A 12259-nucleotide genomic window follows, 5' to 3' on the forward strand; every position below is an offset into this window, starting at 1 on the left:
CTTGGAAGCTGTTTTTTTTTTTTTTTTTTTGAATTGTGACTTTCTGAATCATGTGTTGTGTAAAATTCCCACGCTTATATAAGAAAACAGAGACCCTTTTCTGTTGACATTATCCCTCTTTAATGAGTTGTTCCCTCAGAGAGAGAGAGAGACAGAGAGAGAGAGAGAAAACTATCAGTGGGACGGTAACCATTTTTTGCCATATTTACTTCTAAAGGGGAGTATATTTGTACCCTGAAGGCAAATTGTAGTACCTAAAGGGTACATATTATTATCAAAATTGTACATATTCATTCCTTTTGAAAAGATACCCTCCCAGGAACAGCTTTTGTACATTTCTTTTCTTTCTTCCCTTCCCTTTCCTTTTTTTTCTAATCATCTGAGAGTGTGGCAACAGCTTCTGTACCTATCATTTCCAACTGTCAGGTCTAACTTACATTTTAGAGGAGACTTTGGGTTTAAATGGAAGTGGGCACCAGTTCCGCCACCTGGACGGTGGACAAAGGGGCTAGAGACAGCAGTATAAAGGACCGGATGGGAAGGTAGGGGGTTGTTTTATACACTAGGCTGGCAGTGTAAAACTCACAGCATTTGCAGGAAATAATATCCTGTTATGTAGTTGGGCTGCTGCTTCTCTTGGTCCTCACTAGTCCTTCATGGTCTGAACACACAGTCAAACCAGCAGCAGCTCTTGGACGGCAGCCAGAACTGGCTGATGCTCCAGCACTCAATTCTCATAGCTGGATCCTAGCCAAGAAACAGTGTCCGGCCAAAATTAATAATTGCAATTATCTAAAGAACCACTCCTCCTTTCTGAGACCTTTTTTATTTTCTCAAAGAGAAGGCCCCTGTTAGGTAGCCAAGGATGTCAAAATAATATTCATGAGTTTCATGCTATAGACATATAAATGCACTTCATACTACAAATAAACTCCAGTTTTGCAGGTGCAGTGTGTTATTAATGATTACAAACTTTTTTTGATGAAATACTTTTGCATTATATTAGCAAACACTGTCAGAATCAACTTCAAGTCTTCTGTGCACTTCACATGGGGAACATTTGGATGGCAAGAAGAGTTATTTGATATGTAGAGCGTTTCAAATCGATCATTATGAGGTTCCATTTAGGTTTCAACAACATATGCACATTGGAAATACATGCCTTTAAATACTTTTCTGCAAATAATAATAATAATAATAATAATAATAATAATAAAAAGCTATTAGATAAGATTCGCTGCAGTTTTCAGTTTTCAAAATAAACACCAGAGGCAGTAAAACTCAGACAAATTGTAATTCCTTTTCACAGTTTTGATTAATAAAGCCTAATTTTCACAAATTATTTGAGGAATATCAAGTTATGAAGTCAAAACTATTTTAACATGGTGTGACATTTGAAAACTGATACTTTTGCATGTTAGTGTCACATATCCAGCTTCATATGTATGGGTTTTTATATTCAGAAGGTTTGTTCAGTAGCTCACGCAGTATGAAGTTTGACTTGAGAAGTGTAGAGCTCGGGTATGATTTTTGTGAAACTAGGGTTAAAATGTCATGGTTGCGTCAACAAATACATTTTTATACCAGTTTTGCATTTGCTAATCCTACTGGGTAGATTTAAGGTTGGGTTTGGTGTAGGGGATATTTTCAACACGATAGAGCATTCACTTTTTTTCACTCCTTGGATATTTGAATTGTGACCTACCACAATACATACCTGAAGCAACGTAATAAAAACACAGCAATACGAGACTGTGTGAAAAAATGTGTCAGCGTTTTAGCACCATTCACTGGACTTTTCACTTTCAAACTGCCCCGAAACGTGCAGTAAGGTATAGTAATAATAACAGTGTTGCAAAAATGTATTTCCAATGAGTCTAGGTTGGGTTTCAACAAACAGTGTGAAGGCAGGTCACTAGCTTATAGAATAGAGTTTCTGCCTCCTCTCTTTGTGGACATTAAATCAGTATTTCAGACACCTCAGCATTTCTTGTTGGAACCATTCCTGTCAAAATATAGGTATTGTTTATTGTAATTTTCCTCCGGAAAGGAAAAATTGCATGAGTGCAGCTCATCTTCAGGCTGCAGCACTCACGGACAGAAGAGAGAAAGTTGATGTCAGAAGAGAGTCAGTTAAGAGTGGGGCACAAGAAGGTGTTAGAGTGTTTTCCCCCTATTCCCCAACCATACCCTGGACAGAGTGCAAATAAATCAGCCTGTCAGCATGGATGAAGCAGAACGATCCACTGAGGGGGGGAAACAAACACAGGTCACTAAGCATGACCATGCAGGCTAACAACAAACCTCAACAGTCCCAGATGTTTGAAACCTGATGATCCCTGACATGTCTGCAGGGAAAGTTGGACAGGCCCAGACAAGTTTACATACTGATTTAAATGCTAAATTACAGAAAAATCCCCCAAAGTGCTGGTCTTGTCAGAGTTTTGACCCTAAGGGTAGCATGCATGCTATGTCAAACAAAATTGCAGTGGTGTTGATGCAGATGATACAAATTCTAATTGGTTCTACATAAATGGCAATTTCTGTCATGAAACTCTAGATGGTGTAGGCTGATGGGTTGTTAATGCTAATAATAGCACTAATGATGTTCACATTATTAAACTACTTGGCACCAGCTGATTAGTTCACATTGCACACAGCCAATAAGCTTGCTGCTTGACATTTAAATGGCTGGTTTGTATTCAATAGAGCTTTTCACAGCATGCTTTCATGTATAGATCTGCTAAAGGATTTTATATATGCTACTTTTGCAGCAGCAGTACGTCTTAAATACTCACAGCACCATTTCTGCGTATGTTTTGAGAGTAGCTAGTTCCTTGGTTCCACTTTATATTAGGAGGCCTTAACTACTATGGGTCAACAGTGTACTTATAAATGTAAATATAGAAATTAACAACAGATGTAATTGCATGCAGGTATTTTTATTTTTATATGAGTACAATGTTAAAACAAATGATTGGTTTAAATTACATAATAGTGTAAGTGACGTAACAGTGTAATGACTTATTGCCACATATGGTTACCCATACTCTGAATTATTGCTCTGCATTTAACCCATCTTAAGTGCACACACACAGCAGTGAACACACACACACACCCGAAGCAGTGGGCAGCCATTTATGCTACAGCACCCAGGGGGAAGTTAGGGGTTCAGTGCCTTGCTCAAGGGCAACTCATTCGTTGTATTGAAACTGTTAGAGAGTGCGATACATTCACTCCTGCCACCTACTGTTCATTCCCTGCTGTCACGAGACTCGAATCTGCATCCTTTTGGGATAAGAGTCCGACTCTCTAACCATTAGGCCACAATTTTCCCATGACTTTAATAGTTAATGTCACCTAATATAAAGTGGTACTGCAACTGTTGTGGGAGTTTTTTCAAACTGTTCATCACAACACTTTTGATGACAGAAGCAATATCATAAGAGGAAGCATTTTGGGTTCTCTAAAAGAACCTTTCATTTTTTTTTTTTTTTTTTTTTATCTCTCTGTTTACAGTTTACAATTCTAAAAAAAAACCTTCTTCCAGAACCTTTTGTGCAATGGAAATAATGTTAAAAGTCTATAACTGTTTTACCGTCTGATAGCATGGCAGTATCATGGTGCAGCTATAGGGATCAGAGCTCTAAACATATATTCCTAATTTACATGACCATTTCATCATGACGGAACTAAAACACAGCAGCCAATAAGGAAGAAGTTTCCCTAATGGTCATCACAAAATAAATAAATTAAATTAAATAATTAGGGATGCACAGATACTACTTTTTCAGTACTCGCCCGGTACGATACTTTTATGTTTGGTACTTGGCGATATAGAGTACCGATATCGATCTTTTTATTGCATTTGATATATTTTTTTAAAATATTGTTTACAGAATCCAAAAGAGTATGTATAATATTAGCTGGTTAACTTAATTTATTAAATAGATAGTCAAACCAAAATGTATTCAGACACCTTCAATATTTGACATTATCACAGTTTATTATCTATAGTTTATAAGATGGTAATAAAATATGACACAGTTAAACTGTGTCAGAACAAATTCATCTTGATAATGTTAGATAACTTTGATAGAAATGTATGTAATGTACTACAATCAACCAAAAACTGTTAAGACAGCTGTTAGTATGACAGTATTAACTATCAATATTTAGTTGAGCAACCCTTAGCCTTACAGCCTGTAGTCTCCTGGGCATGCTCTAGGATCATGCAAACCCAGACTTAGGGTCCCAAATTTGTATCAGTTTTACTGGTAGTCCACTGTATGAAGAATTTCTGGGTATAATTTGTCACAGTTTACTTTATTTTACTATAAATATGCTATAGTGTCCTGCCCCCCCTTGTAAAAAACAAGAAAAATAATAATATCTCTGATGAATTCTTGGTTTGACTATATCCTTTGGTTATTTTTACACTTAATTATGCCCATTCAAATTTATTATTATTTATTTATTTTATTTTTTGCTGTGTGGTATCGGCATTTGGAATCGGGGCATTTTAATGAGTATGAGTACAGGAGCTTAGTATCAGGCCTGATACCAGTGCATCCCTAAAATAAATAAATAAAAAGACAGAAAAGTTCAACGATATACCTACAGTCACTGGAGTGTATATTAAAATGTAACAGATGAAATGTGGCTGAAAAATGTCCTAATAACTTAGCACATCTTCTCATTTGACATCTTGCGGAAGTGAATTAGCCTTTCTGGATTCTCACACTGACACTTCTGCCCAAAGTGGAAGAGTGTAATAGAGCCAAGGCTGGTGGGCCTGTCACAGCTGTGGAAGCCTGAATCCCTCAATGGAGCTATATTATTAGAATCTACCTGTCCTAAGCCAGTATGCTACACTAAATGCCTTCAGCAAGCATGCTCAACTGGTCACAGGGCTGCGGTCTGGCGCAGGTCGGCCACCAGCCAAGAGGCCTCTTTTTCCCCTCAGGTTCTTCTGTTCTTCAACACTTCTCTCTGTCAAGTTTTCTTTTTGAGAAGCAGAAAAGTTCCCATTAGAGCTAGAAGGCTCCAAACTACCTCAGTGAAATGTTAACTGTCACCAAAGTTGCACTAAGAGGGCCTGAATTTGATGTATGGGGTTGTCATAAATAGACATCATGTGGAGATAATGAGATCTGGCATGAAGGTCAATATGAAAAACTGTCCCAGCCCCTTCAGAGGTTTAGCCTTGGTGAAAATGAAGGGTTCAGTGTATGCATGGGTACATTTCAGCAAAGTGTAAGTTAATGGCTTTTCAGGAGCCATTTGAAGCAAGTCTAAGATCTAAAAAGAGATTAATGGAAAATAACCATTAACAGTCTAGGCCAAACCTTGATCTCTCTCCATTTATACTACATTAAATAAATATTATGCATGTTCCTGGTCTATTTCATCTGTATTAATAGAAATACCACTGGTACTGTGGTCATTATTATGGATTATATTGTTGATGTTGTTAGCCTTGCAGTTGCTATTGTTTATATATATATATATATATATATATATATATATATATATATATATATATATATATATATATATATATATATAATAATGAAAAAAAAATAGTAATTTAAGTTTTAAATGTTATTTTAGCTATTTTTTTTATTAATTGTATGTCATTTTTGATTTCTATAAATTTTTTTATTAATTATGAAGTTCAAACCTCTGTTGTTTTATTAACTACGATGTGACACTGCATAATACAAACCTAAAAGCATTTTATAACAATTGTTATACAATTATGGTATCAAACCATTTCTCCCTCATGTGATCAACTTATAGGCTGCAGTAAATAAGCAAGATTTAACCCTAAAAATGAAAGCAACATTTTGAATGGAACCATGAAAATGTGTTTTAATATGTTGGAAAATGGCTAGGTGCTTTGCGTTTCTGCCCATTAACAGAATAACATTCAGCGGTTCTTTCAAAACTCTGCTGATGTTAGCTGGAAATGCAAAAAAAAATAAAAAAAAATAAAAAACTTCTCTAGGAAATACAGGAGTTTGTGATAAGCCTCTTCAATTTAAACCCTGGGCACTGTAACAACTATCAAAAATGCTTTCAACCATATAGAAGTACATGGAGGAGTGCACACACACATCGTCCCAGGTTGAGTCTTATTTGTCTCCAGAGTCTGTAATCTTAATCATGCGAGTCACAGGCCTTGCTTAAGAAGTCAGTGAGCGTCCACACCACTTACCTCGACTAAGTCACTGTGCCAAGTAGCTTATTGCCTGGGAAACCTGCAGTTTGGAGTGTGGCATAATTAAGTGCCTAACAATCAGCCAGTTGATAAACAAAGCCTGAATTGAGGCAAATAAAGGAGAGCCAACCAAATGAAAAGAGAAAGCCTGTCGAAAGCCATGTTGATTACTTTTCTTGGCTTATAGTGTTTACAAAGTGAAAGAAATTCGCCACAGGTATAAGACCAACCGCTGATAGCAACAAAAAATTATATGAATTTAATTTATACTTAAGAGGATAAATAATTCAATTCAAACGATATCATCCCTTACTCACACTCATGTCATTGCAAACACTTTTTTTTTTTTTTTGCCCGAATTATTCCTTAAACAAACTAAACTTACTTGTATGATTAAAACGTATCATACAAACCCACGCAAACTCAGCAAATTTCTTCTTCTTGCAGGAACATCTACTGACTGTAATAAAATAATATTCTTGGTTACGTATGATAACCCTTGTTCCCTGAAGGATGGAACATAGATGTTGTGTCGAGTGTACAACACGAGGGGTTTCTCTTAGGAGCTCAAACACCTCTGACATCTTTGAGAAAAGGCCAATGATATTAGGTGTTCAGAATTTGCATATCTGGATATTCGGGTATAAATAGGCCAGTGTGGCATCTGCTTACTTGTTTTTGAGTCGAGAAGCGTTTCAATCCACTCACATCCCTCCATCAGGGAATGAGTTTTACCATACGTAACCAAGACGTTACCTTTCTGTTGTTTACTTCGACATTGAGTCAAATGTACAACACTAGAGGTCCCTATACTAAATGCCACAACTGCAAAACCGAGTTACGAGTCCAGGGAGGCACAGATATTGACCAGCCAAAGTGTCACAACCAAATACACCTCTCTTCCTCCTACTCATTTCCTTTTCTTAGCCGGAGCCTTTTCCCATAGTAATAATCACTATAATAGAATAGCTGAAAAGTCTTAGAAGTAACTCTGGGACAGTGAAAAGGTACTACAGAAATCACATCCTACCCGATGGGGATGTAACATGTGAAGATCCACCTATGGACTTACAGAGGAAGTACCACATAGGGAAGGTATGGGGGATGGGCTCTGCATAAGGGTAAATCTACTAGAACCCAGAACCTAGAATGTCTGTCTAGAGGAACACTGAGCCTTAGAGGCAATACAGTTGAAGAATACACACAAGGCCACAAGAGGAGCCATTACATGTGGAACACTAATCCAATACAAGAATTGAATCCAGGGAATCAACTTTGTAAGTTAATAACAAGTTCCTCCATTGAACTTTGCTTACAAAATGTGCTTATGTGATGGCTGGATTGTCCTGAGTCCATGAAAGGCACCTGAGCTGGACTGAATAAGCGTAAAATAACCTTTGGGTTGTGCAGCGCTGGTAGCAAGCTCTACATACTGCCAGTCTCCTGAGTCAAAGAACTGATGATCAGATCTCTAGAAGAAACCGGTTCCATTTGTAGATTATAAAATCTAGCAAATGTATTAGGTGTAGCCAATCCTGCAGGTTGTTGAGCTAGTTAAAAATGCGAATGTCCACTTCTTTAAAAGGGACAAGGGCAGCCACTGCAATCTTCGTAAAGACACAAATAGACAGGGACAGCACAAAGGGAATAACTTTGTACTAAAATGCCTTCGAAGGCAAACAGAAGAAACGGCCTGTGCTTTGATAGGATTGAGACATGAAAGTATGCATCCTTCAGGTCTATTGCCACAAACCAATCCTGATCTTTGACCTCTGTTAATACGTGTTTGAGGGTTAAAATTATGAATTGAAGCTTGTGAAGGGCCCGGTTCAGAGTTCTCAAATCCAGGATTTTTCTGAGCCCCCTGCCCTTCTTGGGTACAATAAGTACATCTATTCTATGAGATAGATTCAGCATTTAGGCTCCAAGAAACAGAACCAGTGAGCAGATGCCAGCTTTGCAAATTCTGCACATCCAATTTCATTGGCCTTTTCTTAAAGATGTCAGAGGTGTTTGGACTCCCAAGAGTAACCCCTACACTCGACACAACATCGGTGTGAAAGACAGAAAGGGAACCCCTATTCTCTTTTTCATTTGTCTGCTACTGAATTTGCATTTAGTTCTGTTGTGTCAGGACTGATTTGGGCTAGATTAGATATTGATTGCTATTCTTGTGATTGCAGCCAGTGTGTTTTTAAATCAGACTCTTCCTTTCTTTCTTTCTTTCTTTCTTTCTTATTGTAATTAAAAATTCTGAGTAGGTAATAAGAAAACATTATACATAAGACATTTTAAATATCTACTGGAGATGCAAGGAATTATTGAAGTACATCTGTCTAGTACATGTACACTAGTGAGTTTTGCAGTTTCTTTTTCTTTTCTTTTTTTAATGACTGTCTATTAAATTACACACTTTAAACCTTTAAGGTTCTCATTTATATCAAATAATAAGTCTGGTGAAACTGCAGAACATAATTATTAAAATATAACTATCTAATCAGTAATAATGTGTTTGCTGAGTACATTTCTTATGATCCAAATATTCAACTTAGCTTTATTTAGCCACTTTCATAACAGAATATGAAGAAAATATCACATGTGCGCAGCAACCCAAGATAACATTAAATAATTCCAGAACACTATTTTAAGGGTTCATACAAGCCACATTTGATCAAGAAGAACCAGTGCTGTGAAATTTATTTTAATTGCAATGCCGTGTGACTTTTAGGTTTATTAATGAGTTTAACAACTGACAAGCGACCGCTAAGAATGAAAAAAAGTAGAGACCCAAAACATGCTTGGATTTGCATATAAACTCTAATATACTAAGTTATTTTGATGAATTATATGTATGATTTATTTGCCAGTACATGGTGAGCTTCTGTCTGGGTACTGGCAGTTATGGTGGAGATGGGTGCCTAGAGAGTAATTTCCACCATATAAAAATTTACTGACTTCAGTGTGGGACATGGGAAGGTAATTGAAAGCAATATAAACAATCCATAAAGCTGAGTGGGCATGCTTGACTTTGTACAAGTGGAGAGGCGAGGGGACGGGTGGCGACTTTAATCACCTAGGGCAATGGTGGAGATACAGACCAATCGGACAACTCTGATGTATTCAGGGGTGGAGAATTGAGAAGGATGGGTGCCTGAGAGGGTGACAGAGCGTTATGGTGGCTCATTGCCCCCAACTGTGGTGACCAGAGAGTCACCACCTACTGCAGTCCTAGCTTAATCATTACCAAAAGATCTCTGCTCAGTGTGAAAAGTGTCTTCCTGTTTCAGTTCAAGGCTGTGTGGGCTGCACTGCTTCAAATCAGGAGTCAGAACTCATGGACTTATGCACCCACAGAGAACATTTGGATTGATTGATGTTACGCTCACATTTTGCACTTGGATCCCGACATGCCTTTAAATCGGAGTAGATAATAGGTCTTCAATATAAAAAGCTTGAGAAACTTGGAAGGCACTGTGTGACTCTCCAACTTCCCAAAGTATAAGTGGGCAGCTTTCAGCTTTCACTGAACTATCGATCCCTCCTTGTGAGGGTGCAAGCCAAGCAGTTGTGCTTGGCAGCAAAGCGCAATTATGAAAATGGAGCCAAGCTTGTTCTTTGTAATTTCTCTGTATATTTAAGAATACTCCAGAGCCACCATTTAAAACAATGCATGTCCAATGCGTTTGGAGATAAACAATGCATTTAAAAGTGTTTGGATGTAGAGAATGCTTGCTGAGTGCAGAACAGAGGAGAGAGAGAGACAGACCCCTTTGCACTCGGCATTAACACGTTGACATGACACTTTATCACTATATCATATTAAAATCCAGAAGTAAATGCACCCAAGATCACTGAATTACATACATTTGCAATTGATCTGGGCAAATTCTGAACATATTCAGCAAATGTATAAATTATACTATGTATATAATACCTATTGCACAATATCTTTCAATTTGATGAACTGCTTTCTGAAATCTTTATGCATTTACACACTCAAGGAAATAATTAATATATTAATGAGACCAGAATTTACAGAAAGATCCAAGAGTCCACAAAAGGACTCTTTGTAAGAATAAATATATCCTGCAATAGAATTTCTTGATGTCAGCACACACATACTTGTGTACATACACGTGCGTGCATACACACACACACACACACACCCAGGTGCTTCTCAGTAAATTAGAATGTTGAAGCAAACTTAATTTATTTCAGTAGATCAACTTAAATTGTGAAACTTGTGTGTTAAATAAATTATATGCACACAGACTGAAGTAGTTTAAGCCTTTGGATCTTTTAATTGTGATGATTTTGGCTCACATTTAACAAAAACCCACCAATTAACTATCTCAACAAATTACCAATCAACATTCTGTTAACATGCTTGGATACAGCATCCTGTTAACAGCCAGCTTATTGCCAATTAATTTTTGTGACTTACCTTGTGAAGGGTGTCAATTATTGTCAGAGACCATTTTGAAGGCTCAGGAAACCTTTGCAGGTGTTTTGAATTGATTAGATGATTGGCATGTCATCATTTCTAATTTGTTGAGATCGTGAATTGGGGGACCAGAGATAACCTTCAGATAGACTGCAATTTCAGATCCAGGCAAGTGTAAACTCTCGGGTGAGGATTTGAGGGGTAGGCATGCTGAAGCAGAAAGAAAAAGATATCTTACAGGTTTTTTTTTTTTTTTTTTTTTTTTTTTTTGTAAACTGTGGCAGTTTTGGATAGCTCCTCATTTCTACCTGATTGTGGAAAAACGAGCAAAGCTTGAGACTGAGACGGTGCCAATCAACTGCTGGCTGTCTCTCAACAAGCTCCGTCTGGATGAGCTGCAAAGAGGCCTATTCCTGTGTGAGTATGTGTTTGTGTGTTGCCAGTGTGAAGAAAGGCAATTATTGATCTCCTCACCTGCAGTAGCATGGGAGGCCCATGCTATTCACACACTGTTCCACCATTTCCAGTACAGCACAACCTCCTTTAGCTTCGCTACAATACTCCATATTCAAGAGCTAACAATAGTAGTTCCAGACCACTGAAATGATTAAACATATCTTTGTGAACATAATCGCACATACCATGTTACCAAGTTCACGTGTGTAGTATGTGACCTTGCTCCTGGCATAATAGTATGTATGTGATAATATATCTATATATTTAAATAGCAAAATATTCATATCTTAAGTACATGCACAGCATTATAATTTTGTTGCATCTGTAGTTTCAAAAATCTAGCATCAGCGTCCGTTTTGACAGGTCACGTTAGTCAAGCTTGCATCATCTGACTCTCAGCTGATCCACGTCAACCTATAGGAATGCGACACCTTTCACAGCACTCATATATAAGCTCAATTGCTATGTTACTCAACTCCATCACTGACTCGTCCTCTTGTCAGTCAGGATTTAGCCTTCTGATCTCCTTTGAATTCAGAATAATTTCTAAAATGTACATTACATTATTGAACCTAATGATATCTGCAATATATTTATGTTGGTTGTGTTCGGTTTACCCTGGAGAATTATTGCTGCTCTCCTTGCTCGTATCCGTGCTAGAATGCATGGATGCGCAGGAAGTTCTTGCCAGAACAGAGCCAGACCGACAATCCAAAATGTATGCTAATCGTCAGTCATCTTGGACGGTACAGAAAATGTATTTTAATATCAAATAGAAAACAAAAATAGTGTGAATATCACTCTCACCATTTCAATTACATATACGTTTTGCAGGATCGAAGTCTTGAAAATTGAACAGATGAAGAGATATAAAATGAGCAAACACGGTCTCATAAAGGTTAAAGAAAGGGGTAAATAATATGTGTGATGAAATCTAGTCCAGTCTAATTTTACCAAGGTCTACCCACTTAGAGATTTATACTGTCGCCAGCGAGATTGACTGATCATTTTCAAATGTTACCAATGCACCACACCCCAATCGATAAACATGGTTAACATCAGTAGAATATTTATTAATCTCCATCGACAAATAACATGATGAGATGTTATCCATCTTCACAGCTAATGGGCAACGT

The sequence above is a fragment of the Carassius auratus genome, unplaced genomic scaffold (assembly GCF_003368295.1).
Source record: "Carassius auratus strain Wakin unplaced genomic scaffold, ASM336829v1 scaf_tig00025997, whole genome shotgun sequence".
Classification (NCBI taxonomy): domain Eukaryota; kingdom Metazoa; phylum Chordata; class Actinopteri; order Cypriniformes; family Cyprinidae; genus Carassius; species Carassius auratus.